This window comes from Sapajus apella, unplaced genomic scaffold, assembly GCF_009761245.1.
Source record: "Sapajus apella isolate SASKATOON/1434 unplaced genomic scaffold, GSC_monkey_1.0 scaffold1, whole genome shotgun sequence".
Classification (NCBI taxonomy): Eukaryota; Metazoa; Chordata; class Mammalia; order Primates; family Cebidae; genus Sapajus; species Sapajus apella.
Genome location: NW_022436941.1, coordinates 32856606 through 32884099, shown reverse-complemented (window position 1 = coordinate 32884099; position 27494 = coordinate 32856606). Strand labels below are relative to the sequence as shown.

Below are 27494 nucleotides of genomic sequence, written 5' to 3'. Positions count from 1 at the left end.
ACAGTTGGGCTGCGTGTGTGTCATAAAGCTAAATAAGGAGCCAGTTCAGTCCGCCACCCCCCTTTGCTTCTGCCGGCCAGACACACTTCCCCATATGACAGTCTTATAAATAGCTGCTAAGCAGCTGGTCCTCCTCTCACCTCCTGACTCTGTCAGAATCCCCCACCAGAAGCCCCTGACAGTCATGCAGCTGGGAGCTCCCCCTTTCTCTTCTTTTCTCCTCTCCACTCTCTACCTCTGACATGTGGCCGCCATCTCAACAATGTCCACTGAAACCAGCCAAGGACTGACTTCCATGGGAGAAGGGGTCAAGCAGGCTGAGAGCTGGATCTGACCACTGAAGCAAGCTGTCACCCAAGTAAACGGCGATGGAAGGTTGGGAGACACCGCAGTGATACACCAGGCAGCCCACAGTACAGTGGCCAGATGGCTGACCCAGCAAAAATCCCGGGAATCTTTCTGGAGTGAGTCAAACATTATAAATATCTGTGGGACTCCGCGATGCTTCTATCTATATATGTACATATTCGAAAATAGTTTTAGACAAATAAATATAGTATAAAATGTATTATTATTAACATTTACAAAGTTCCAACAATGTGTTCAGAGTTCAAATGAGGGTAAGATTTAGGATAAAGAAAATACAAGAACGGATTAAAGATTTGGAAGCCAACACGTGATAAGGAGGTAATAAAACAGAGATGATGCTTTCTTTCTAAATATTGTTGCTTTTTATGAAAAAGGAGGCTCCAGCTGACAGGAGATTGGAGCTGATCAGAGATAGTCGAGTCAATTTCACAGGAACTTATTGAGTGCCTGCTATGTGCTAGGCACAGGGAATGTAGAGTTATCCCCAGCCTTGATCAGCCAGACAAATAGAAGGCCAGTAGATGTTGTAGAAGGTGGAAAAGTCAGTTTTGCTTTTGGGGTAGAGAGTCATGGAAGTCTGCAGAGAGGACACAGGACAATGTAGGCCGTAGGAATAGCAGGAGGTCAGGCAGGAAGATATCAAGTTCCCACAGGTCTAGGAAACAGTGAATGGGTCCACTGCGGCATAGCAGGCATAGTGTGGGAGGCAGGGGCCTGCTCAAGGGTGCTGGAGGGGCATGCAGCTGGGGGAAGAGGGCTTAGACATGAGAAAATGAAGCCATTGAACAAAGTGTGCAGTAACCACAAGCTAATGCCAAAATTTCCGATATTGATTGTCATCTGAAGAACTTACCGGCTTCCTGGGTCTCCTTAAGCAGGCTAATCTGAACATTTATTTTTATTTTATTTTATTTCTTTATTTATTGAGACAGAGTCTCACTCTGTCACCCAGGCTGGAGTGCAGTGGTGCTATCTCGGCTTACTGCAACCTCTGCCTCCCGGGTTCAAGCGATTCTTGCTCCTCAGCTTTCCAAGTAGCTGAGACTGCAGGCACCTGCCACCAGGCCTGGCTAATTTTTGTATTTTTAGTAGAAATGGGGCTTCACCATGTTAGCCAGGCTGGTCTCGAACTCTTGGCCTCAAGGGATCCACCCACCTCAGCCTCCCAAAGTGTTGGAATTACAGGTGTGAATGTTTAAATAGATCATAGTTTAAATCTTCTATCGAAGAGTCATCCTTGAACCATGGACCCCTCAAGCATTTCCCAATGTGCCCACACATTTCACAGGAAATGTATAGCTGTGGCTGCCACTTAGGCACCCTTCACAAAGTGTTCCAAAGCTCTGCCTTGGTAGTGCTGGACCAGAACCCCCACCTGAGTTAATACCACCACCTGGCTATTTCACAGGCAGGGCTGAAACCAGGGGGCAGGGAGGACACAGACCAGTAGAGACAGGGAGTAGTTTCCTTTGGGCAAAGATCAGGGCTTGAGTCCTGAGGCAGGGGAGGGGCAGCTTCGGTCCTTGAGGATTTAGTGGGGCCCAGCAGGGACTAGGGAGACAGGGATGGACAGAAGCTGAGTATGCTTTCTTCTGAGGTCAGCCAAGTTGTCACACTCTCAGGGACACCTTTCCTGGCCCTTTATTATATATTCTCATAGCACTGTGAACCTTTTCTGCACACCACCATTGTCATTGTATGGTTATTAATTGACATCTGTTCTCTTCTCCTAGAGCACAATGGCTTTGCTCTCTGTTGAATCCCCTGTTTCCAGCACCCTGCCGGGCACACACTAGACACTCAGGAAATAACTGTTTCTTGAAGGATTATAAGAGCTAATATTTATTGAGAATTTTGTATTCTACCATTTAATCCTCAACAACCACTTGTGAAATAAATAATATTAATTAATCTCATTTTACAGATGAGTAAGTGGAGACTCAAAGGATTAAGTGACTTGCCAAATGCTAATGAGTGGTGGAGTGGGGCTTGAACTCTGGTAATCTGACTCTTGAGTCTGGGAGAGGCCATGTGGCAGGTCTGGTGGCAGAAGAGGAACCAGAGTGGCCCAGAACAAGGGAGGCAGAGAAAGTGGTGGCTCTGGGGGCAGGGATGTGGGGAGATCCTTTCTCCCATTTAGGCTTACGGAAACCAGATTTCTGGCATCGCCATGAGATCGCCTCCACTTCAGCTGTTCAGGGAGTATTTTAGCGGGTGAATGAGGCTGGACATCCTTAACAGATGCTGCCCACCCACTTGGACTGATCTTCCAGCCACTCACTGCTGAGCTGAAGCTATTGAAAGTTTCCTCAGGCATCCCCTCCACAGCAGGGCCTTCCAGCAACCCTGCAGTCTTCCTGGCCACTGCCTTGACCTAGGCCCTGTTCTCAGGAGCTTCTCCACAACAGGCAAGAGGCCAGGTGCTGGGAGTTCAAGGTAACCTAGTTCCTAGGAAATCAAGGTGATGAGAGTAACTAAGGCTGTCTCCATACACTTAAGTTGGAAGTGTCCCAAAACGCTTCAGGGCCTTGAGGATTCAAATGGTCCTCAGCAAGTCTGATTCTTTCTCCATAGCAAAGCTATTCTGTTACTCTTAAGTCTTAATTTGACGCCAGATGGACAGTCATTTGTAATGTTCCGAAAATGGTGCTGGCTTCCTCGGTGTGGCTTTCTAAAATGAACTGAACTTCAGCCTGTGCTAAGCACTCTACATGCACTCATTTCATCCTCACGGTTTTACAGACAAATCAACCAAGGCTCAGAGGGGTGAAGGTGCTTACTCGATGACAGGGAGTGAATGGCGAAGCTGGAATGACAGCCCAGGTCTTTCTTAATATAGAGTCAAAGATCCTGGCAACCAGGCTATCCCGGGGTAATGGGCCATTATGGCTGCCAGGATACTATATGCATAATTTTTGTAATGTTGGCATTGATAATAAGATTTTTGAACAGTCAAAGCTATCACCTGAAATATCGTGAGGCATTAATTTGAAGATTTCTTTCTTAATTGACAATTTGATTGTTTAATGGCCTTACTATTTTTTTTTAGAAAATGAGACTCAGACGGCAAATCCCATCTTGGTCTGCAACACTAATTCTAGGAGACCTCATCGTTACTTCTTAGAGCAAAATGCAAGGGCAAAAATGGGAAGTAACACTGTCTGAATGGTATCATTTGGGATTTTTTTTTTTTTGGTGCTTATAACTGAGCAACAGCTTTTGTCTAAAAAATTAAATGTGACAAGAAATTAATCCACATTGTGATCTAATTATTTTTAGAATTATGAGAAAAATGTAATATGTCTCAAGTATTTAATTTTGAAAAGTGTCTATGGAAATTAACTTTCACTACCTTTCATAAGGATTTTAGTTGTCTTGCCATCCTTAAATGGCATTTTCAACAATCACCAATATTGCTATTGCTGTCACATAAGGTCACTAGCCTGTGAGGTAGTTTTTGCAAAGCCTGACTTTAAAGAACATGTGACATGTCATAGTCTATACTACTCTAAAGTGTATATCAAATTTATGAATTAGAATACAAAGAACCAACCAGTTTCTTAATTTCCTTTACATCTCTGAAGAATCAGCTGTTAAGCAGGAAGGAACACCAAACACAGTGAGGTTTCTCGTGATACATTAAAACCAAATATCACTCTGACCCTTAAAAATGAGATTAGAATAAGACCAGAAATAATGGAAAAGTGGTTAACGGTAGTGGAATTAGTTAACTGAATGAAAAATATTTGAATGGGGAAAAATGAGTTCACAACTGTGACATTTTTACAATAAAAGCTTTGACTATGCTAAGGTCCACCCACCAGTCCCCCATGTTCAGGCTATAGTAACTTGAATTTTGAGTACTGAAGTTGATCTTCTGGGAAAAGGCATTGGATCTAAAAGGCACTGATCAAATTCAGGAATATCATCCGGAAAGGAACCTGCTTAAGTCTTCCACTCTTAGGAAAGGAAGGGATATTTATTATGGAGAGAGCAAGTTGTAAGTGAACTGCAAACTTGGCACCAAAAGTAGCAGAAATTCTACTGTGGGGTAAGAATGAGGGGAAAGTAAAGGGGAAGGAAGAAAGCATGCGGCCTTAGCAAGAGGGGGTGCCACCGTGAGTTGCCAGTGGAAAGCTTTGGATTCCCAGTGCTGTGAAAGGCAAGGAAGGAGCTCCAGAAATGGAGGTGGGGAAAGCCAGGAGATGCTCAGTTTTCTTTACCTGGCAATTCTGTGGACCCCCATCACTCTAGATCCTAAGTTCAATGGGAGCACATGGCTATTTGTAATTCTAAAACATCCATTCTCCTGAACAACACCCTTAAGCCCTAGGGAAACACTTGTTCACATGCCTTGCCTTAAGTCCTCAAAACAAATGGTGATTACATCTAAATGGCATGAAACTGTGTGGGGTGTCAACTACTAAGGTGGGAGATGGAAGGGATGGACTCTGCCTCATAATACAGGGAGGATTTCATCAGCAGAAGTGCTTAGGTAAGAGCAAGGACAAATTAATTAACTTGTCATATTCTTCCTCTCACAAAGCATGAATGCTATGGATTCTTGCGTAACAAAGCACCATTTCCCTGTGGTGCCAAATGTCCATTTACTTGCTTCTCTTCTTTCTCCAATTGGAGATCCCAAAGGTACACAACATAGTAACATGACAGTCACAACAGTTACACATAGCTGCTAATGAAAATCACTCTGAAGTATGTATCTATACATAGGTCTGTATGCAACACGAGTGAAGCATGATACTGATTCTCTAACAGACAGCTAGATAGACGTTTGCAGCTAGAGCTGCAGGGTTTTTAAAAATAAAAATGTACATAGTTACAAAATGAAATATCTGGCCTTTATTTGAATGTTATTTATTTTAAAATTTGATATTTATTAATTATAACTTATATTTTGCCTTTTAAGGTATCATTTTGAACATTTCAACAGAAAATTGTTCTCATTGTGATAAAAAACACATAGCATAAAATTTACCATCTTAATCATTTTTAAGCATGTAGTACTTTTTAAGGTCTAGTGGTAACTATATGTACTTGCTATGTAACAGATCTCTAGAACTTTTTCATCTTGTAAAACTGAAACTCTACACCCTCGAACAACAGCTCTCTCCCTCCCCCATGCTCCTGGCAACCACATTCTACTTTCTGTTAAAAGAAAATTGGTTTTGAAAACATAAGACACTTTTAATTTATTTTGAAGTCTTAATTTACATTTTGATGAAAATAAATTCAAATTTTGTATATATGTATTTGAATATAATTGTATCTTAATATTTTAATTCTTTAGACATTAGTCTCAATAGAACACAAATTGTATGAAAAGTGTTGAATATAATATCTAAACTAGTGATTTTGTTGAAATGAAGGAAAAAATAAATTTTATGAAATGAATCTATAATAGTTCATGAATTATGTATGTCTTTATTTTATTACTCATTCAGACATATCCAGCTCTTCAACAAAACACCCAGACATATGCAATAACAATTAATTTAGTCATTTTTGACATTTTGCTAACTGTAACTCATAGAAAGGCCATACTTTCACTATACTTTTCAATTTGTCTCAATGAAATATAATTGTCAAGGAAGGAAAATAGAACATATTTTGTTTAACAGTTTATTAGCTTTAAACATTTAGGCATATGGTATGTGGGCTTCTGTTTGTACTCTTGTCCTGGTCCCAGAAATATAAGCATGGCTGATTGCACTTGCATGCTAATTGTCGGTCTTTACCATGTTATTTACCATAAATTTTGAAGGGACAATATTTATTTTGTTTATCATTGTATCTCCAGTGTGTGGTATAATTGATCCTCAAAGAAATGTTTGAATGTCATTGAAGTCACCTTCATTGATGACAACTAACTGAGCTGTGAAGTGTGGGCCACTATTCTACCTAGTCTCTGGAGATTCAAAGATGAAAAAGACAGGGTTCCCACTCCTAAAAAGCTTGGCACTTAATTGTGGAAGCAGATCAGGCCTATAGCAGGGGCTTTTAAATAGGAGTTCTATTCATATAGGTACAAACTAAGTGCGACAGGCAGGAAGTCTTGCTAAATTCCAGACTCCATTTGTAACATGGTGATAATAGTAGGACCTATCTCGCAGGGTTGTTGTAAAGATTATAAAAGATAATTCATGTGGAGCACTTAGCACTGGGCTGGCACAGACTATTCACTCAGTCAGTGGTAGACGGTGGTGATAATACAAGTAGTAGGAGTCATAATAATAGCAGTGGTTGTGGAAGTGATATTGATGGTAGTCATAATGGTGGTGATGGTAACTGGTGTAAAGCACAACAGCAAATTGCATTTATGGGCTCAGAGATCAGGAAAGATATCATGAAGGATAATATAGAGGTAGTAGAGAGTTAAAGGTACTTGAATGAATGTATTTTTGAAAAGATGCTTAATGGAGTCTATACTCAATACAAAAACAATGGAAGAAGGTAGAGCAGAGGAACCCATAGGTCAGTGGATAGACCCGTTGAAAATGGTACAGGGTGATATAGCCGAATGGTGTAGTTCATGATGGAACTAACTCATAGGGAAAGGAAGTGGGGCTGTTATGGTCAACAAGAAGCAGAAGCAAGGAGGATCCAACCCTTCCTGGTAGCCTTGAAGCATAGTAGATGGGATGGAGTAAGAGCCAGACAGGCAAGGGCTGCCCCCTTGGGGAAGATTCAGGTGCCAATTTAAAAAAAGCTGTAACAAGAGCACCCTGAGAAAAGAGTACAGACCTGGTTTGCTGGAATATGGCAATTCCAAGCAGCCAGATAAAGGCACTGATGGTGCTGGGTTGGGATCAGGAAACTGAATCAGAAGCAAGGAAGAAAACAACCTCACCGGGAGCGATAGAGAAGTTAAGGAGGATGTGAAGGTCTAAGTTTGTTGAGAATCCATGCACAACAGCGCTTATGCTTGCTGCACCAACTGATAGCAACAGGGAGGAGAGGTATTAAGATTTATTTTCACCAGTTTCCTTGGAAAGAATAATATATCATCCCAATCCTGTCATCGAACATGTGTGAACTTAGATAAGTGACTCAACTCTGTATTCGTTTCTTCATTGAAAATATAAACTTGAAAGTACTTGCCTTGCATGTCAGTAAAAATAAAATTACAAAGATTTGGAGGCTTGGAAAGGCACAAAATACTTTGCAAATATAAGGGATGATCATATTCCAAGTCAGAGTGGGTTCCCAGTTCAAATATTCCAAATATACTAGTGTTGTGAATATGTAGGGGTGCATAGGGCAGCTTCAACTGCTTGCTGGGTTTTTGTGAGACACGAAGCATTGGTCCTAATAATAACCTTAACCATGGGCATGTTGCAAATCAAGCTGGAGAAGGATAGACATGAAGAAAGAAGAAAATGAGAGGAGAAAGAAGCAAGTCCAGACACTTGGAAGGTTCTGTGAAGTCAAAGAGCCAGTGTAGTGATGGGTGCTCCATAGAGAGAGGATATTCCCTTCCCTAGTGCAGTCACGGCTCCATTACATGCCACACGACTCAGCAGTCTTGAGTGGGGAAACAAAGAATAACTCAACAGGATAGAAATTAAATTAGCAGCATGGAAGAACTTGAGTCATATTTGAGTAGAACAGTGATATTATTTCCCTAGCTCTGGTGATATTTTTTCCCCAAAGCTTGGCTGTGGACAGCTTTAGTCATATATCTCTCCTGAAAGTTGTAATTCACTGTAGTTTCTCACGTGTTCATGTATCACATTGAGTGTTGACAGGCTGGGCATTTAATTATCTGAGAACTGCTGTACTTTCTTTGCTTCTTGAATAATGAACTGGATTCTGTACCAAAGTGTGAGGTACTTACAGCTTCTTTCAGACACCTGGGATTCTGCCTTGGGTTGCACAGGGATTCAGTTATTCACATATACCCCAAGAGGGCAAGTGAAGCAATTATCTGGAGATTTCAAGAAAACCACTGACTCATCTTAATTATCTGGATGTAGGTAAAATCCCATTTCAACAAACTTTAACATGCTGTCCTAATTACTTTGAATATTGAATATTGTTTATAAGAAGCGAGTCATCATTTGGGTATTAGGCCTCTACAGGCTGTTATCATTGTAATGGTGTCTGTTATAATCAGATTTAACCTGCTTAAATTACCTTAAGAAATGGTCTGAAATGATTACTTCATTTTTTAAAAAAAACTATATAATCCACCTTGAGTAGAGATGAGCAGAAAATGCCCCTATCAATAATGTATTTGAGATTGCTGAACATGAACTCCGCCACAGTCGAATTATGGTTCTAGCAAAACAATTTTTTTCCAAGTTTGCCTGAATGAAGGCAGCAGTGGGCTTGGGCTCCTGTGCTAGTTAGTTTTGCATTCCGGCCGGCTTGTCTAGATCGGCTTGCACACAGTGTAGTTCAACCATGTCTGAGCACTGCCTTTCCTTAGCCTGGCCTTTCACATGGGGTGATTATCTAGAGCTGCTTCATTTGCCAAGGTCATCACTCTGGGAGCCTAGCCTTTCCTCTGGTCATGTTAGGCACTACTACAAGGATCTGGGGCTTGTGACTTTACATTTTCACACCATTATAATGGCCTTAATTACTACAAGGCCAGAAGAGGTGGAGCCCCCATTAAGAAACAAAAGAGCAACATACCAAAGTACTACCTGAAGGCCTAACATACTGTCTCATGCACAGAGGGTGCTTGGATATTTACTAAGTAAATGAGAATGTATCAAGGCCATGCCCCCTTCTCAAACACAGCTGCCATAGAGCTTTCTAGAAAAAAAAAATTGCTTCACGCAGAAGTGTAGTTTGACCCAACTTAGTTTTCACTTCAAATCTTTATTTTAACTGACCCAATTGCCATCAGCATCTTGAGGCCACATAGGCCGCTCAAACAACATTACAAAAGGCCAGTGTGTTAGGGGGTCCCCACAATGGCTGCTAATGACCCTGCCTCTTCGTATTCATGCCCTTGAGAAGGCTGGACCTAGAGAATTGCTTCTAACAAAGTGTGACAAAAACTTAAGGAATATGAATTCTCAGGCTAGATGCCCAAAGACTCTAGCATCTGTCTTACTTGTTCTCTCTTGCTCTTTAACCCTCTCTACCTCTCCCTAGTTTTCTTTCTCCCTCATTCTCTCTCTTTGTCTCAGAGCCATTGCTCTGGGGGAAGCCAGCTGCCATGTTGTGAGTAGTTCTATGAAGAGGCCCACGTGACAACGAACTCATGTCTTGGCCAACAACCAATGAGAACCTGAGGCTTGCCAGTAGCCATGCAACTGAGCTTGGAGGTGGGTCTTCTGAGGATTCCCAACAGCCATGTGAGTCAGCTTAGGAGCAGACCCTTCCCTGGTCGAGCCTGGAGATGACTGCAGTCCTGATTGATACCTTGCTTGCAGCCCTTTGAGAGACTCTGAGTCAGATATACCCAGCTAGGCCATGCCAGGACTCCTGATCCACAAAAGGGAGATAAGAAATAGAGGTTGTTTTCAGTTACTAAGTTCAGAGATGATTTGTTACACAGCATACATAGCTAAGACAGCCAGTCTCATGTTTTTTAGGGTATTGTAACAATCTGATGAATGGTATTCTTGTTTCCATACACTACTTTTCCTTGCCAAAAATTTAATCATACTCATCTCAGTGAAAAATATTTTATGGTCCCTTATTACTCCAAAATAAAAATTCTGACATCAAGCACAGAATATTCTAGGTCTTTTGTCATCTGATACTTACCTGCAGCTTTTCAAACTATTTTCTGTCTGTGCTACCACTTTTTCTTTTCTTTTCTTTCTTTTTAATAGGGTCTCTCTCTGTCACCTAAGCTGCAGTACAGTGGCACCATCATGGCCTACTGTAGCTCAACCTTCTGGGCTCAAGCAATCCTCGCCTCAGCCTCCCTAGTAGCTGGATTGCGGGCATGCACCAATATGCCCAGCTAATTCTTTTTTTAAATTCTTTTGTGGAGATAGGGTTTTGCCATGTTGCCCAGTCTGGACTCAAACTCCTGGACTTAAGCCAACTGTTTGTCTCAGTCTCCCAAAGTGCTAGGATTACAGACAAGAGCCACCACACCTGCTGAATGCTCAGACTTTAAATGTCTCTGTTCCAACCACATCAAACTACTTGCAATTGACAAGCACACCACAATTTTTGTGTTCCTCTGTCTTGTCCTGGCTGTTTCCTCTCCCTGGAATGCCCTTCCCACGTCACCTGTGGTGGTGACATCTGGAAAACTGCTACCCATCCTTCTAGATCCAGGCTCCAACTTCCTTTTTGTAATGCCTTCTCTACTATAGATAAAGTGGGACACTTTTTCCTCCATGTTCCCATAGTTCTCTGCTCCCGCTCTACCATTCTCTTCCTGACTAGACCATGGATTTCTCACAGGTAGAAGAAAATAATTCCTAGAGCATGATTATTAAAAGCAAAGGGTTAGGAGCGCCCCCCAACTAGATTCAAAATCCTTTCCTTATCTCTTTACTTAGCTATGAGCCTTGGACAAGTTATTTAACCACTGATATGGTTTAGCTCTGTGTCCCCACCCAAATCTCATCTCAAACTGCAATCTCTGCGAGTCAAGGGAGGGCCCTGGTAGGAGGTGACTGGATGATGGGGGCAGTTTTTCTTCTGCTGTTCTCATGATAGTGAGGGAGTTCTAATGAGAGCTGATGGTTTTAAAGTGCAGCACTTCCTTGCTCTCTCCCTCCTGCTGCCACATAAAACATACTTTGCTTCCTCTTCTCCTTCTGCCATGATTGTAAGTTTCCTGAGGCCTCCCCAGCCATGTGGAGCTGTGAGTCAATTAAAACTCTTTTCTTTATAAATTACCCAGTCCCAGGTAGTATCTTTACAGAAGTGTGAGAACAGACTAACATAAACACTGAAGACTTAATTTTCCAAGCTACAAAATGAAAATAATAATAGGACCTATGTACAGGGTTGTTTTATAGTTAAGTGAGATAATATGTGAAAAATGCTCAGCATAGGGCCTGGCAATAAGAGTTAAATGTATATTAATTATTATTTATAATTATAATCACAGAGATAAGCACAAAATAAAATTTCAATTACTGTTTCATGATTCTCTGAGAATTATTTGCATTTTCACCGGGGACAAAGGCATGTGAAAAAAGAAGTGTGACCATGGGAGAATTTCAGAAATCACGGACACCTGTTTTGCCTCCTTCTCAGCTTGGCCCTGGGTATTAATATTAAAACGGATAATAAATTAGCAGGTAGGAAAGAGAACAGGGTTCATTTATTCACTGGACTCTTTGTCAAGAGTCTGGAAATGAGAAATTTTCCCCAAATGAAAGATTAATATTAATGTGATGAAGTGATTGTAGTCTTGAGGATGAGAAACCTATTTCCATTTTTTTTTTTTTGGAAAGGAAAAATTGCCAGGGAATCTATTCAAGGGACTCACAGTCTTTGGCAAGCCCTTTCAAGCAGCAGGATGCAGTGGAAGGGGCAGAGACTGAGGATTCCAATGACCTGAGTTCTAGATCCAACGCTGCCTTGACTAGTGTGTGCCTTAAGGTAGAACACACTCACTCCATCTGTAAATGGGGGAGAGTAACATCCATTCTCCCTTATTCACAGCACCATGGGGGGGAGCAACTGAGATCATGAATGTGAAGACAATGTGTGAAAGTTTAAGAAAACAGAAATTCATGATGTACATATTTTCATGATTTCCTATTTAAATAAGAAATAGCCAAGTATGTGTAAGGACAGCAATGGAAGATATAATTGATTCTGCTTATGTAAATGTGGTGTTTTTCTTATAAGCTTTCCAAAAAACTCAAAAGGAAGTCATAAGACTAAAAGTCATTTAAAGGAACTTTTTTTTTTTGGAGTAAAAGCAATTTTTCTTTTTTGAAACTAACAGAACACAATGAAAAGAAAAACAACCTGAGGGATCCAATATTTAACATGAAGCAACTAAGGGTTACAAACCAGGAGCTGGCTTCTTTATGCAGTGTTTGAGTCGTTGCTGATGTCCTTGGACCAGTAGATCAACTCCTAACATTAGTAAGTATGTGTATTTTCCAGGGGTCTATTTAGAATCTCCTCATAGTTACACTTAACAACTTGTCTTAGAAGGAATAACCCATCTGATCTTCAGAAACCTCTGTTATAAGCAGGTATTTTTAAAAAATCAAATGTGGAAGAGAACTCTAGGTAAACTAGGTAAACATGATTGTCCTGAAAGGGTACTTCATTTCAAAAGAGAAAAATAGTGAAAGAAAACGGTAGGTGACCAAAATAGTCTACATATTAAACAAGGTCTTCCAATTCCAGTGGTTTCTTCTTTGATAATCTCTCAGAGATAAAAATCACTCTTCCCAATTTGAAACAAAAGTAAATGGATGTTTGCAATGCTAAGAACCCCTGTGGAAATGAGGCGAAATGAGACAAGGTCTTCAGACCTGTGAGAAAAATCAATCTGATGGAAAATTGACAAACTTGTTTAACATGGGGCACAAGAGCCAAGGGCTGACCCCAGAGGCCTCCTCTGAGACACCCAGTGAAGTTCCCGTCAGTTCCCTTAATCCGTTCAATTACACAACAGCATCCTGAAGGGAACCTTTTTTTCTTTAGCCAAACATCACTTTAAATTAACTTTTTTGCCATTGTGTTTTAAATTCCAATTTCCTTCTCTTCATTCTTTCTCTACACTAAATTATTAAAATCACCAACTGCTCTACAATCAAAAATATTTCAGAAAGCAGTGATGCCAAATTTGAATTGACTAAAGTGAAATCAGACAGAAGGAAAGATATTTTGAACATTTCTACGCTTGGTGCATTGTTTAAAGATATGGCAACAAGTAATTAAAATGGACTAGTTGGCTTTTCCCCACAAAACCAACCCAGTGTTGGCCTCATTACAGCCTAATTCAGACCAGAGAGACATCTGAGTGAAGTGAAACACACCAATATATTTACAAATAGACTGACTTTTGTTCTTCATCTATAACTTGTTCCTTTTTTATTAAAAAAAGTTAAGCTACACTAAAATAAAATAACTAAAATAAGCCTTTTATTTGGAAATTCAGATTGAAAAGGCAAAGCAGGCTAACTTTTAGAGCTAGAGAGAGAGAGGACTGGTTTTTTTTTTTTTTTAAAGAGCAGATTTCACTCAAAATGTCACATCAGCGGACTTGCACATGAAGCTGGTCATCTAAATTCTGACTATTTTCTTTTCACTTACCATCATCTATCTACACATGACAGAAATAAAAATGTATACACAGCCTCACAGAGGAAGAATTACACTCCACCTCTCCACCTTTACATACAAACACACCTTAGCCACGGGCCTTGTTTTCGGATGGGTGGTGTACACTGAGCAGGGCAACTAGACTAGCGTTGATACTCGACACCTGTCAACTCATGGCTTCTCCTCCTCCTTATTACACTGCATTCAGTTCAATGGCCAAATTCAAACAATTGTCACAGTACCTAGTGCTAAAGATGCAAAGAGAGTCCCTGCTCTTTAAAAGCTTATGGAATAGTGAGTCCCTTAACATTCCTTCACAGCAGGACCCTGAATTCCAGGCAGCACTAAGCAGAATATTTGTTGGATAGGTGCATCCTCAACCAACAAATTGGCTTTATTTTAAAAAGAAATAAAGAGATGGGTTAGGTGCTAATTGTTTGATTGGAAATCAGTTCACACATTTCCCCCCATGAAAGAAAATGTGCCAGGCACGGTGGCTTATGCCTGTAATCCCAACACTTTGGGAGGCAGAGGCAGGAGGATTGCTTGAAGCCAGGAGTTTGAGACCAGTCTGGGCAACAGAACAAGACCCCATCTCTACAAAAAATAATAAAAATTAGTCAGGCATGGTGGTACACACCTGTAGTCCCAGCTACTCAGGAGGCTGCAGGAGGATTGCTTGAGCCCAGGAGGTCAAGGCTGCAGTGAGCCGTAATTATGCCACTGCACACCAGCCTGAGTGACAGAGCAAGACCCTGTCTAAAAAAGGGAAGGAAGGAAGGGGGGGAGGAAGGGGGGGAGGGAGGGGAGAGAAAGAAAGAGAGAGAGAGAGGGAAGGAGGGAGGGAAGGAAAGAAAGAAAGAGAAAAGAAAAGAAATAAGAAAAGAAGAGAAGAAAAGAGAAAAGAAAAGAAAAAGAAAAAAAAAAAAGATTCCTCTGGTGGTGGTGGTGGTTACAAGCCTGGACATATGAAAGCCTATTTAACTCCTAATGTGGTCACAATTCCCTACAATGGTAAAGAAGAGTGCAAAGGTAATTCCACTGTTGTTGTAAATACGTGCCATTTCAAATATGAGTTTCATATTTTAAAAAATCTGAACTAACTCTCAGAGTATAAAAAATACTTTCAAATATTACCTGTTTGACCCTGTGAGAAAATGGACTTACTGATCTTGGTTTTTATAAGTTAGGGAACTAGGCTTCATGGGGGCCAAGCAACTCCCTAAGCATCAGCTGGTTAAGAAGTAGTAGTTCAGGGACTGGAACCCGGGCTTCTGGCACAAGAGCCCATGTTAGTCTTTCTACATAAGACTGTCTCAGAATATCTCTGGGGTGATTCAAGTGATATAACAAAGCAGTGAATTTTATTTAAAATTAGAAAAAAAATGTTCACCTTGAATTTTCCAATGTTCCTGGGATATTTGATGTCTTCCTTGTGACTTTGAGAGTAAGTCTACCTCAGAGAAGAATGAATTTATCCTGAAGCAGTTTTTCTGGCAGTGGATGAGAAGCTCATTAACCATATATTCACTAAGTTTTTTAGTTCTTGGTTCCATTTCTATGTAATAACCATCTTAAAAAATTTTCCTCTTTAAGTGGCCAGTTTGGAAACCAACGCAATAATTAATCAGAAAAGAGAGAGGGGAACTGCTGCTAAAATATAAAGACAACGCTTGTAAAGATTGATGCTGCTTAGTTTGAACATAGGTCATCTAAGAGATTTGTTTGGTTGATTGGCTGGTTGGTTGGTTGGTTTAAATGAAAGAGTAAAAACATCTCAGGGCACTCATTAAGGCATTAGTTATACAAAGTTTACATATTTTACCAAGAATTTTATTTAAAAGATTAGGTCTTCAAGAAAATTAGACTGAAGTCAATTGTATTTTTTTCCTGAAGGACTAAAGAGTCTAAAGGGACCAAAAGCATTACCAAAAACACGGCCCTTATAAGAACCGATTTTAAAATTAAAACACCTGAATTTTAGTCCCATGCTGAAGGTAAAGAGACAAAGGCATTTATACTCCAAGTTGTTAGACTGTCAGAAGTGAATGTGTTTGTGTCTGGCTGCATAAATGCATTATCTCCAGCTATTTCTAAATTCAGAATACGTCTTCTGTATGAAGACTTACCCTTGCCCTCTCTGCCCAACTCCACATCACTTATAATACATACGTAGTTTATTACTGTACCATGCTATGGTGACATATTACTTTTACTTTGTGAGTCGAATATTGCACTTTGCCAAATGTTAGCAAGCTGTAAGCTTTTGTTAGCTCTCGTGGGAAATTTGTGATGGTGTGAAGTGAACTCCTGTCACCACTCAGTGGATTGCAAAACTGGTATAGCTCTTGCTAAAGACCTGGATCATATCTTGAAAGATTGCCTGATCACATCAGCATCTTCAACAAGACTGGTTGTAGCCAACCTTTTTCCAGTGTGTGAAATGGATATAGTACGTTTACAAATGTATGGTTGGCTATCTTCTTCCCATTGTATTCCTTCTAGCTAATCTTTTGGCATGGATTTTTCTAAGTATAAAAAACACAAGGTAAGTATACCCAGGCACCTTTCTTGGCTCCCTACAGATACTGAATTGACCGCAATTAAGTATTATTGCAAAAAGAGGATGTTTTGTTGTCCCACTGACTTAAATTCAAGGCCAAGCTCTGTTGCTAAGTAGACGCGTAACTTTGGGCAAGTTACCTAGCCCTCCTGAGTCTTAGTTTCCTTCTATGCAAAACAGAAGTTATAATGTCTGCATCACAGATTTGAGAAGTCCCAGGCATGTATCAGAAACCTTCTAAATGTTAATTTACTTTATTTTATTCCCTCCTAGGCACCATTCTCTTTCCTGTTCCATAGTCTACCAACTCGTTATCTCTGTATCAGTCCCTTCTTAAAATATATCTTTACATTTACAGATGTTTGTGCATATTTATGTTTGTGCATATTATGGATTTATGTCTTTATTTGCACAGTGTTGAATATTGAGGTCTACATTGATATTTGAGTCATTACCTTTAAGAATCTCAAAATAAACTTCCTTTTCATATAGCTATTTTTATTTCCAGTTGGTATAATCAATACAAAGAAATTTTTTTTGCAGTGGGATTGTTGACTCCAAAATGCGTAAAAGGAACTTACAATTAAAAATAAAGTTTAAATGAGTAACAACATGCTGAAAAATTAAGCATGTGAAAAAACAGTGTTTTTCAGGCATTCATTCACATATTAAGGAAAATTGAATTCTAAATGGGAAAAATAAAACACATCCTTTAGAGGATGTGTTAGAGAAAAGAAAGATAACAAAATCATACTGAAGATTACACTTCATTTTTGTATAAATTTTGCCCAGAATATACCAAGAGGGACAAGGGCAGCAGAGAACAAGTTAGGAAGAGACCTGGTATTCGCCGCTGTATTGGTAATATGGTCTTAGAGAGTGCCTGAAGTCATTTGCTTAAGCTAAGACATTAGAACACAACCATTTCAAAAGAAGAAACAAACATCGGTGTGCTTAAAAGTAGCCATATTTGAAAAACTAATGCCACATTTCACAGAGTTTGCTCGAGTTCTTCATTGTGATATATTGCTTCACTTCACCCTTTAGCAAGCAGGCATTAGGAGCTGCAATGGGGGGACTTTTCAAGAAGAGATTTTTGCTTACTATGCTATTTTATCTTTGTGGCAGAATAATATCTTTGAAATATTAATCAATGTGTTTTATACTCATTCAAGCAGCTGGGCCACTTTAGGATCATTCTATGGGGAAGAATGCTACACAGGGTTGAAAGCAAAATTGTTCCTGGATTTTGTCTTCCAAAAGCCTTGGCTCTTGAGTCTCCCTAGAAGATAAAGTGACAAAAATTTTGAGAGCTGTAGATTGAATGGGAAAATATAGAAATTTACTCCTCTATGCTCTTAACTCATCAGACTAGAAAAAATTCCCTAGACTGGGGAAGATGAAAGACAGACAAGAAAAATCCATGAGCTCATAGATAGAAGTGTATTCTGAATATTAGCATCTCTAACCCTGCCTTCTGTGCCAATCCCCATGAAAGCAGGAAAACCCAAGGTGCTTTCCAAAATCCGAGACCAGATGGTCCCTGTGTCTTTCCCAAAGGGATGAAATGGCTGTGCAGTGAATCTAGGTAGACAGGGGAGGACCATTGACCATCTTCCGGAGATTTTCATCGCTCAGCAGGGCACACAGCATGAAAGGAGCAAAATGATGACTCGTCAAGCATGGCCCTGGGAAGCTGAGAGAGAGGGTTGGCCTCAGGGGTCCAGGTGAATAGGAGCAAAGGACTGAGGACAGAGGCAGAAGGGCTGGTGGACTACTAAGCAGAAACCTGAGAGGCAGATGCTCCACAATCGAAAGCATCCCCTCCCACACCCTCTTCCACACTCTTCTCCCTTCTGTAAGTGCCTGCACAGCAAATGCCATCCCAGAGAGAAAGGTGAGGTGGAACCCTGATTCAACAGAGGGTACACTTCCTCTACCCCAGCAGAGTCAGGGCTGAATATAAATTAACCAGAGGTAGAGAAAAATAAACTATTATGGTTATTGCACAGCTGATTTATGATGTGCGTTCTTATGAAAACCTAATCAAAAGTCCAAAGATTAAAAACCAGACAGCCTGCGTGAGAGAGAGAGAGTGGCCGGAACAAGGACGGGGCAACCCAGTCTCCTGCAGTCAGAATTGTATCCTCCTCTCTGTCATCCCAAGTCTCACTTCCAGTTCTGTTTAAGTTTTGAAGCTGAGAGAAAAGAAGCAATGTCAGAGGGAATTGGGGTCTTTAATATTGTGCACCGCAGTTAGCTCTTGAAGCAGAGTCACTGCTGCGGTGTTTAAAAATGAAGTGCAGTTCTCAACTCTCAGCGCCTCACATTCAGGAACTTCAGTAACAAATTCCTTTCACATTTGTTCCAAAGACTCCCCTTATACCTGAGGGTGAAGCTGTGGGTTTTTCAAGTGTTCAAATGCAGTGTTTAGAGATGGGACAAAGTTTTCATTCCAAAGCAGTAGCAATAGAGAATGACGCCTGAGGCACATCAAGATTTTCTTAGCAGATCCCAAGGAGCCTTGGGCAGGGGGACCCTAGAAGGTAGCCTCTAAAGAGTGGGGGACTGAGACTCTCTGACTCTCTGACTCTGTCAAAGCAGAGACTCTCTCTGCTCTTTAAAACTTTCTACCATTGAACCTAAAAAACTCCATGACACTAAATCACGGTCGGGCGGGCTTTATTTTACAATATGGTGTGGGTATCTTTCACTAATGCTGAAAGAAGCTGACAGATGAGCCATCTATATCCCAGGAAGGAAATAGGACTGGCTGGCTTTTAAGCAAAAACCTTGTGATGACAAAAACAAATACGTTAAGGGCTGGTCAAGGGCAAGTCAATAAATAAAGAGGGAAAGACGGCCTCCCTGGTGTGGCTGCCAGAGGTGAAGATTGATTGCTTTGCGTGTGTTGTGAGAGAAGTTGCATGTAATGCACTTCATATTTGTGCTTCTAATCACACCACTTCTGGCCTACGGAAGGAGGACTCTGATCCTGGACGCCTACAGCCAAGCCTCAGCACAGAAGGGAAATGTCTTCCTTCTGGATGGCCTCCTTTTAATTTGTGGTCTCAATGAAATCACTTGTCTTCTTTTGTGATTCCTCTCAGAGCAGGGGATGGAAGATGATAGGAGCCTCCCCTGGGGTCTGCAGGGTCTTCTTCAGCCTAGAAGAAGGGGCATAGAAGGTTCAGGTCCACCTGGTAATATTTCAGGGACAGCTGGAAGGTTCCTTGCCTGCTTCCTCCAATTGCTCCCAGGTGCTCAAAAGTCTTTTAAATAAATGCAATCTTTCTTTTCACTGTCAGACGGAAAGAATCTCCTGGTAATGTGTAAATGACTGATATCAGATTCTTTCCCAGGGATAGGTTTTGATAAAAGGAAAATAGCATGGAGTTATTATTGACAGCTTTAGACAAGGAAGGGAAATGCCATTTTGCGGGAATAATAAAACAATGGGAAGGGTGAGGTTTCCAAACTTGGTCACTTTACAGTTTTCACATAGGGACAGGCTTATCCAACGGTAATGAAATGGCTTTGCTGAGCTATGTGGAGATGTCATTTAGAATAACCTGCTGGTTGAGAATTCTTATATATTCCATATTATTAACAATGATGTAGGCAGAACTCCCACCAAAACACTTAAAAACATTTGACCTTTTTCAGCTCTGGCTTTCTGGGTGATTCAGCCTTCAAGTAAAATACAATCCTAATATTGGTTCAGTAGCATTCACTGCTGAGTCTGGAGGTCAGTGGGCAGACACCATCAGAATCTCCTTGAGGCTTTTACAAATGAAGAGTTTCAAAATGTTCTTTGTCAATAAGTCTTTTCATCACCAACATATCAATCTCTCTAAATTATGGATTTAACATGATTCCAATAAAAGTATAAACAGTCCTAGTCTGGACTTAAACAAGTTGATTTTCAAGTTCATATGGAAAAATAAACAAGCAAAATAACCTGGAAATGCCTAAAGAACAAGCGGCAAGTGCAGGTGTATTAGAGATCAGCCCTAGAGATATTAGAACATACTAACAAAACCTCCGTATTTAAAGACTGTGTTGTTGCCGTATCAGTACACCATTGAAACAAAAGAATAAAATATGCATAGAATTCAGCATATGGTAGAGATGGACTTTTTCATACAGGGAATTGAGACAACTGAGTATCATGTGCTAAAGAATAAAATTGAATCCATACTTTTCACTATACAACAAGATCCATGTTTTAAATGTGGAAAGTAAAATCATAAAAGTACAAAGGAAACACATGAGAATTTTGGTTTCCGGAAGGCCTAACTATGACTAAAACTTCAGGATCCATAAAAAAAGAGATTAATGAATTTAATTACATTTAAAAAACCTTCTCAATGCAGAAAGAAAAGTCAAAAGAGAAAAGTAACTGCAGCTCACATACAGGCGGAGCACTGATTTCTATGTGGAAAGTACTCTTAGAAAAGAGAAGACTAACAACCAATAACCCAAATGTAAAAATGAACCAATGACAAGAGCAAAGAGTTAGTAGAAAAAGAAACACAAATGCCAGGCATACATCAAGATTACAGTGCCACTCATTGCAAGAAAAAAGCACACTAAAACTACACAAAATGCCCTTTCTCTCTAGGAGACTGACAAAATCCAAATGCTGGACAACAATTCCATTGGTGGGCCAGGAAAAGAGGGGCTGGCGGAGTGCAAAATGGCAGACTCCAGAGATAGGTATTCACAGTGACCTTCAAAATAACAACACACCTACCAGATCTCCATTTTCAGCTGTGATGGGGGAAGAGAAACTGGATTTACTATCTCTTGGGTCTTCACCTAAAGACCCTCCTGATCCATGAGTTGGTCTCAGTTCTGGGTGCCTCTCCTGGTAGAATCATCTTTACAGATTGTAGTTTTTTTTTTAAAAGACTCATTTTCCACACAGCAGGCCCCCAAAACTCCAACCCACTACTTCATTTAGTGTACAACTTAAGAAATAACTATTGCATTGACACTGAAGTCAAACTTGGCAGCATTGGACTCAATGACAGATGTGCTCGTCACCAGCATGGTGACTTCCTAAGAGATTTTCAGAGACTATGTTGACCTTCTGCTATTTTCACCTGCTTTAGACTTCAGCTCTGTGCAAAATACAGATCAAATGAAATGGCAAGAGTACGTGATGTTGAGTCAGGAGACTTACTGTAGGCTTTGGTCTGTCACATAGTCTCTCTGGGTTTGTTCTCGTATTTATAAAATGGAGTTGCCCGACTATGTGATCTCTAAAATCCCCTTAGTTCTAGAATTCTATAAAAATTTCTGATAAGAATACATCACAGTCACAAAGAATTAACAATGCGCCAAGTTAAGGCATAATTACACTGGCTCTAAAATATATAGTTATGCTACTTAATGTTACAATGAGATTTAATTAACTCTCCTTTCCTACTGCCAGAGCCACAGTGGAACAATTGTCTCTGCAAGTCATACAGAGCATTGGTGCCTTGGCTGGGTACTCTGGATCCTAATTTATTCTCATAGCAGCAGGCAATCACCTTGGAAAGCAGCGATGTTTGCTTTGCTGGTGAAGGGGGCAGGCAGTTGCACAGAAAATCTATTTCCACTCTCCCCTAGCAGCCCCAGAACCCTCCCAGAAGAGCTGTGGCACCAGGTGCCAGCTAAGGACTGCGAGAAGGATTTAGCCCAACGGATAAAGTGTGTTCCTCCGGCTGCCTCAGACAGGTGGGTCCATCTGAAGCAAATGTTATGAAATGGACTTTTTCATATAGCCTCGTTGAAATACCCAATGCCCCTAGGCCCCTGTAGCCAACAGGGAACTGTCCGACTTACCCATGATTTTACTCATCTTTCAGCTGGAGCAGACCTTCAAACATAAACCCAAGTCATCCAGGGCACGGAGTGGATTTGTGGAGGCTCCCTGGAGGCTGTTGGCTCCAAATCCCAGGAATGTGTTATATGAAAAAATAAATGCCTTTTTTTTTGCCATCTGTGAATGAAAAAGTTCTTCATATGTTTAACTGTTTCAAATTGCCATATGTGACATACACGCGCATGCACGCACAGACACACACACACACACACACACACACACGCCTGTTTGGGGGCTGGGATCAAGTTGGTAATACAGACTGGGTTCCCTCTTTCACCCTCTGCTTTTTCTTTCAAGGGGGCTAGAGGCAACAAGCTTCCAGGTTTGTAGCCCCAGAAATAGAACAGTTTTAATCTTCATGGGGTGGGAGGTGTGCTGAGGCTGACTTAGCTAGGGCATTTTTCTGGAATTTCAACCATCTGCTGCAATCCTCCCCTCCTATGCCAATTGTTCATCTAAACGGCCCCTACACTGCCACAAAATCATAAACATCTGATGACCAACACTGTGGCAGAATAGGGCACAGGCCCCTTACATTGTCTTATGAGAGGCTGAGGGGTGGAAAGAGAGGGGAGAAGGAAGAAACTAACAGGATTTGCTGAGTTCAACTCTCCTGCATTAACTCTCAATAAGAGAATGAATGGACTTCTTTCAAAGACTTTTTATTTGGTCATTTGCTTGAATTAATTTTGGAACGGTGAAAGCCTGACAAACCAGAGCTTTGCTTATTGTTTACATTTCATTATTCGTCCCTCAAAGCTATTAGAGAATGAAGGTAAAATGCTTAATAGTACCCATTGAAGGATCTATTTTGATCTGACTCTCCCATGGTGATTAAGGGACTGTCAGTGAGTAAGATGCTAACCCATCAAAGCCATTATCTTCTAAATCTAAAGGAAACCCTTTTATGAAGGACTTTTTCAATGAACTCACAGGTATTGCTAAATACATCTTCTTGTAGCAGGCAGTGGATACTGTTGTCTGCCTACCAAGATCAATCCACAAATGTTTCTTTGGCCCACAGGGTTGATACTGATTCCATACATCTGGATAGGGTTTTTATTTAATTATGATCATGTGACCCAACTTTGACCACAGAGATATGAGAGGCTTGGGATTTCTATAAACAGCTGTTTTGGAAATCTTTGCTCATGTCCACTGGTAATCTGATTCTTGTCTACTTCTATGTATTTGGTAAATTGTACCTGCCCATCCCACCGAAGTTAGGCACAGCCATGACAGCATTCTAATCAACAAAATCTAAGACACAGTTACATGTATCACTTCAGGCCGGAGGATTTAACAACAGAAGCTAGACCATCCAGCCTTCTCTTCCCTTGCCACCACAAAATATGAAGTTCTTTTCAACATGAGAGCCTCAATTAGCCTTGGTGCGTTATGGCGAGCCTGCAAGTCTTTAAGACATGGAGCAGGAACAAGCAATACACTTGTATTGTTTTAAGACACTAAGAGTTGGAGGTTATTTGTCACTATAGCATAAATTTGTCTGTTGTGATTGATACAGCTTTTCTTGCTCTTAACAATAGACATGAGATGCAAGAAGGAACAGCCTCTTTTCCTACCCTAAATATGACTTTGGGGCTGATGCTGCTGTCTTGCAACCATGAGGGGACAGATTGTGGATCAACTCAAGTCAGAGGAGGAAACCACCACAGCAAACTCTGAGGACACAGGGCTCTTGATAACATTATTGAACCAGGGAATTCAACCTAGAAGACTCTGTCACCAACCTTCTGTGAGATGATAATCATCTCATTGTTACGCTGCTTTTAGTCAGATTTTCTGTTACTGTCACCCCAAAGCACTCTAACTGATACATTCCAGAAGTGATCTGCCTCTTTCCTACTCTCTGTCTCCATCTACCCACCCACCCACCCATCCATCCATCCATATATCCATGTGACAAGTATAACACATACTTTTTAGGCCATGCCAGCCGTGAAAAACAACACAAAACAAAAAACTACCAGAGTTTTAACTAGAGCCATATGCAGATTTCCTTTAACTCTGGCTCCACCAGATCTCCCCAGAGGTCATCAGTGCTGTTCTGACTACTGATCACCTCCAGGAGTCTACACTGACTCTTCTAAGGCAGTGCTGGAAAGTTGGAGGTTTTCTGAGGTATGAGGCCTCCTTTCTCGAGTATTTTCAGTCCATCTACAAATATGTATCTTGTGGACAGGCTCTATGCTTGGCACTGCAGTGACCACAGGAAATAGCACAGTCACTGCCATCAAAATAGATAGGAGGGCATTAGGCAGGGAAGCAAGACAGACAAATCAACAGGCCACCTGAACACGAGGCTGCCACTGTGACCAGCTGACACCCTGCAGCTTCTTCCTACCTTCTCTCTGGATACCGTCCACTTCTATGGTAGATGGGGGGTGTAATGTCATGTCACGTCAAGTCAGCCAGCCATGCTGGTCCTACATGCTCCAAACCTTCATAGCCAATGATCCCTCAGCCCTGGAAGTGGCTTTCCTTTTGTAGGTCTAGACCAATGCCCTGAGATGCCTTAGAAGCTTTTCTTTAAAGCTCTGCTTTGCCACATGATAGCACTGCTTTCATCATCTCTAACCAGTGATTGCTTCAGGACAGACCCAGGCCTGTAAGGTGCCTTCCTAAGCATCCATCACAAGGATAGGGAGGTAATCTTTATCTCCTGCCCTTAACACCTTGCTCTGGAGCCAAAGATTCTTTCAGAGATAGCAATGGAATGCATTCTCCAGAAGCAGAAGCTTAGATGGCATTTGGGGTGCAAAATGTTTTTTAGGGAATAGTAGTTGTGAGTGGAAGGCAGACCATGCAGAATTAGGCAGAGGGAGAAGTAAAATTATGCTGCAGGAGTAACCGACCCCAGCCAAGCTAGTGGGTGCTTTGGAGAGAGTAATGCCCATCCAAGTGCCCCGAGTTTCGCTGAACAGGCCAGGCGTCATGCTACACTGCCTGACGCAGTCATCAACGAGAGCTGTCCTGGGAGCATATGACTTCAAGCAAGCAGCACTCTGCAGCTTGTCTAGACGGTAACAAAACCGATGGGGGAGGCATCTGTCCGCTGTGTTGCCCAGAGCTGGGTGGCAAATCCTTCCCTGAAGGGGGATCTGCGTGGTGTATTTGTTCTTCTACCCAAAGGGATGTGGGAGTCAAATCTCTGTCCACCGCAGCCCACCCTTTGGACCACTCAAATTCATTTCTCCGTGTATGTTCAGGAAACAACTCTCCCAGGATTTCCATGGACCTCTCTTCCTGAGGAAACTTAGAAAAGGGAAATTCATGGTCCAGTACAATGGCTTTCACCTGTAATCCCAGCACTTTAGGAGGCTGAGGAGGAAGGATTGCTTGACCCTAGGAATCTGAGACCAGCCTGGGCAACATGACAAAACGCTGTCTCTACAAAAAAAAAAAAAAAAATTATTTCAAAAATCACCCAGGCACGGTGGCAAGCACCTGTAGTCCCAGCTACTTGAGAAGCTGAGATAGTAGGATCCCTGAAACCCCAGGAACTCAAGGTTGCAGAGAGCTGTGCACTGCACTTGGCCCAGGAGACAAAGGGAGTCCTTGTCTCAAAAGAAGAAAAGAAAAGGAAAATTCATGAATAAATATAGCGCCCATGTGATTGTCTGGGCAGGGCAGGTGTTTGGGGACCCACAGGTGACCACCATTGTCTCCTCCTCCACTATTCAGTTCAGACTCCACTCACTCTCAGGTCCCACCTCTGTGCACCTTTGTGGCTGGGCCCGGATCATCGTCTCCAGGGGGCCAGGCCTCTAGTCACCATGTCCTTCTCTGATTAGGGTTGCTGACCCTGTCCACTGACAGTTACAATCGGGCAAAGGAGCGAAAAAGCACCCAGTGGGTTCCTCACATATTCCTCCTGCTCCCACGGTGTAACCGCGGCCCATCCTCTGCTGATGATCAGGTTCAGTCACCTCTACCACTGCTCGTGCCCACTGGTCCCTGGATACAAGGATCTTGAAATGCCTGACCAGAGAGCAGGGACATCATTATAGCCCACAATTCTGTATCTATCCCAGTCATGGCTCATTTCTTTTTCTACACAAGTTGATGCCAGGTATGGCCCTTGAAACTGCCCTTTGGGAGGATGGTCCCTTGATGCTGTCATTCAAGGCCACTGCTGATGAGGCTATATTGAAGCTACCATCTATTTTTGGCTTATACCTAAACACTGAGCCACCCATCTGTAAAGCAAACTCAGGCTTTCCCTCCATTTTCAGCTGGTCACATACTATGCCCCACACCCTCATGAGCACGAACCAAGGCAGGGTCTGTGCAGTGGTGGTGGTGCATGGATCAGGGCCACCTGTTCATGCAGCTTGATTGAGTATTTCATCCCACCTGTGTTTGATCCCAGATGTGTCACTCCCATCTCACTGCTGGTGTTGCCTGACCTTTTGATGTGGTGGGCCTACAGAGCCCAAACCATGACAGGCAGTTCAGGCTGCACGGTCACTTAGTGTCCTGTGCTTAGTGTGACCAACAGTCTCAGTTTGCACAGAACTGGGGGCTTCTCTGTGACATGGGACTTTCAGAGCTAAAACCAGAAAAGCTGGGAAGATCTTGGGCAAACCAGGATGCATTGATCAGATACTCTGTCTGTAATAGGGCCTAGTTAGTATGCCAGGAGTTCTATTTCAAAAGGTGTGTGATTCTCCACTGAGGATAACATGGTTTCACTGCAGAGCATCAGAAACTTGCGTTGTTATTCTCCCACTGGGGTTTTGCTATACCTTCTTTGGAGGCATTCACCCAGATGTCCTTATTCCCCCGGTCAAGTTCCCAGCTTTTCTCCACCAGAGCCCTGACCTTTGGTTAACAGACCTGTCTTGGTTGTATCAGCCACTCTGACTTGAAGTCCTGGGCGTAGTCCTTGGCTTTCTGCATCCTCCAGCTGGAGGAGATGAGAGCTTCACTGCGTGTGACCAAAGAGTCCCTGGGGCTTGCATTCCTGGCTGTCAGTTGCTTATTGCTCATCTTTAGCTGTGTATTATCTTTTTGGAGAGGATCAGTGATGCTTAGCAATAGCCAATCCCACTCTCTTTATGTCTGCTTATTCTTAAGTGCCAGGTGCCCTGTAGATTGCTCTCACTAGTTCTTTCCCAGTACACATTCCCAATTCACAACTGATGAAAGTTTTAACAACAGGACCACCACCTGGTGCAGGGCTGTCAGTACTCCACCTATCACCAGGAAAACAGGCCGCAGTTGCCAGCAGTTGGTGAGTGACTCGGCTTCAAACTCTGTCTTATCTCCACCAGCTTTCTCGGCCCTCTTTCTCCCAGTGCCATTTGTTGCAAGGCTGGCTTTCTAGAAGCAGTCACTGACACAGAGTTCAGGGAGCACAATATTTATTAGAGAGTAATACCTGTAAAGGGAAGGGAGAAGAGACCGTATTGGTCAGAGGAAGAAGGT

General features: G+C 41.8%; 1 long non-coding RNA gene across 1 annotated transcript; it reads left to right on the top strand.

Annotated features, from left to right (window-relative positions):
* Positions 1-95: 95 nt before the first annotated feature.
* LOC116543642 lies at positions 96-22163 on the top strand. Its single transcript, XR_004265724.1, has 3 exons — positions 96-358; positions 12272-12414; positions 19835-22163. It is a non-coding gene; the product is annotated as an uncharacterized LOC116543642 (long non-coding RNA).
* The last annotated feature ends 5331 nt before the right edge of the window (positions 22164-27494 follow it).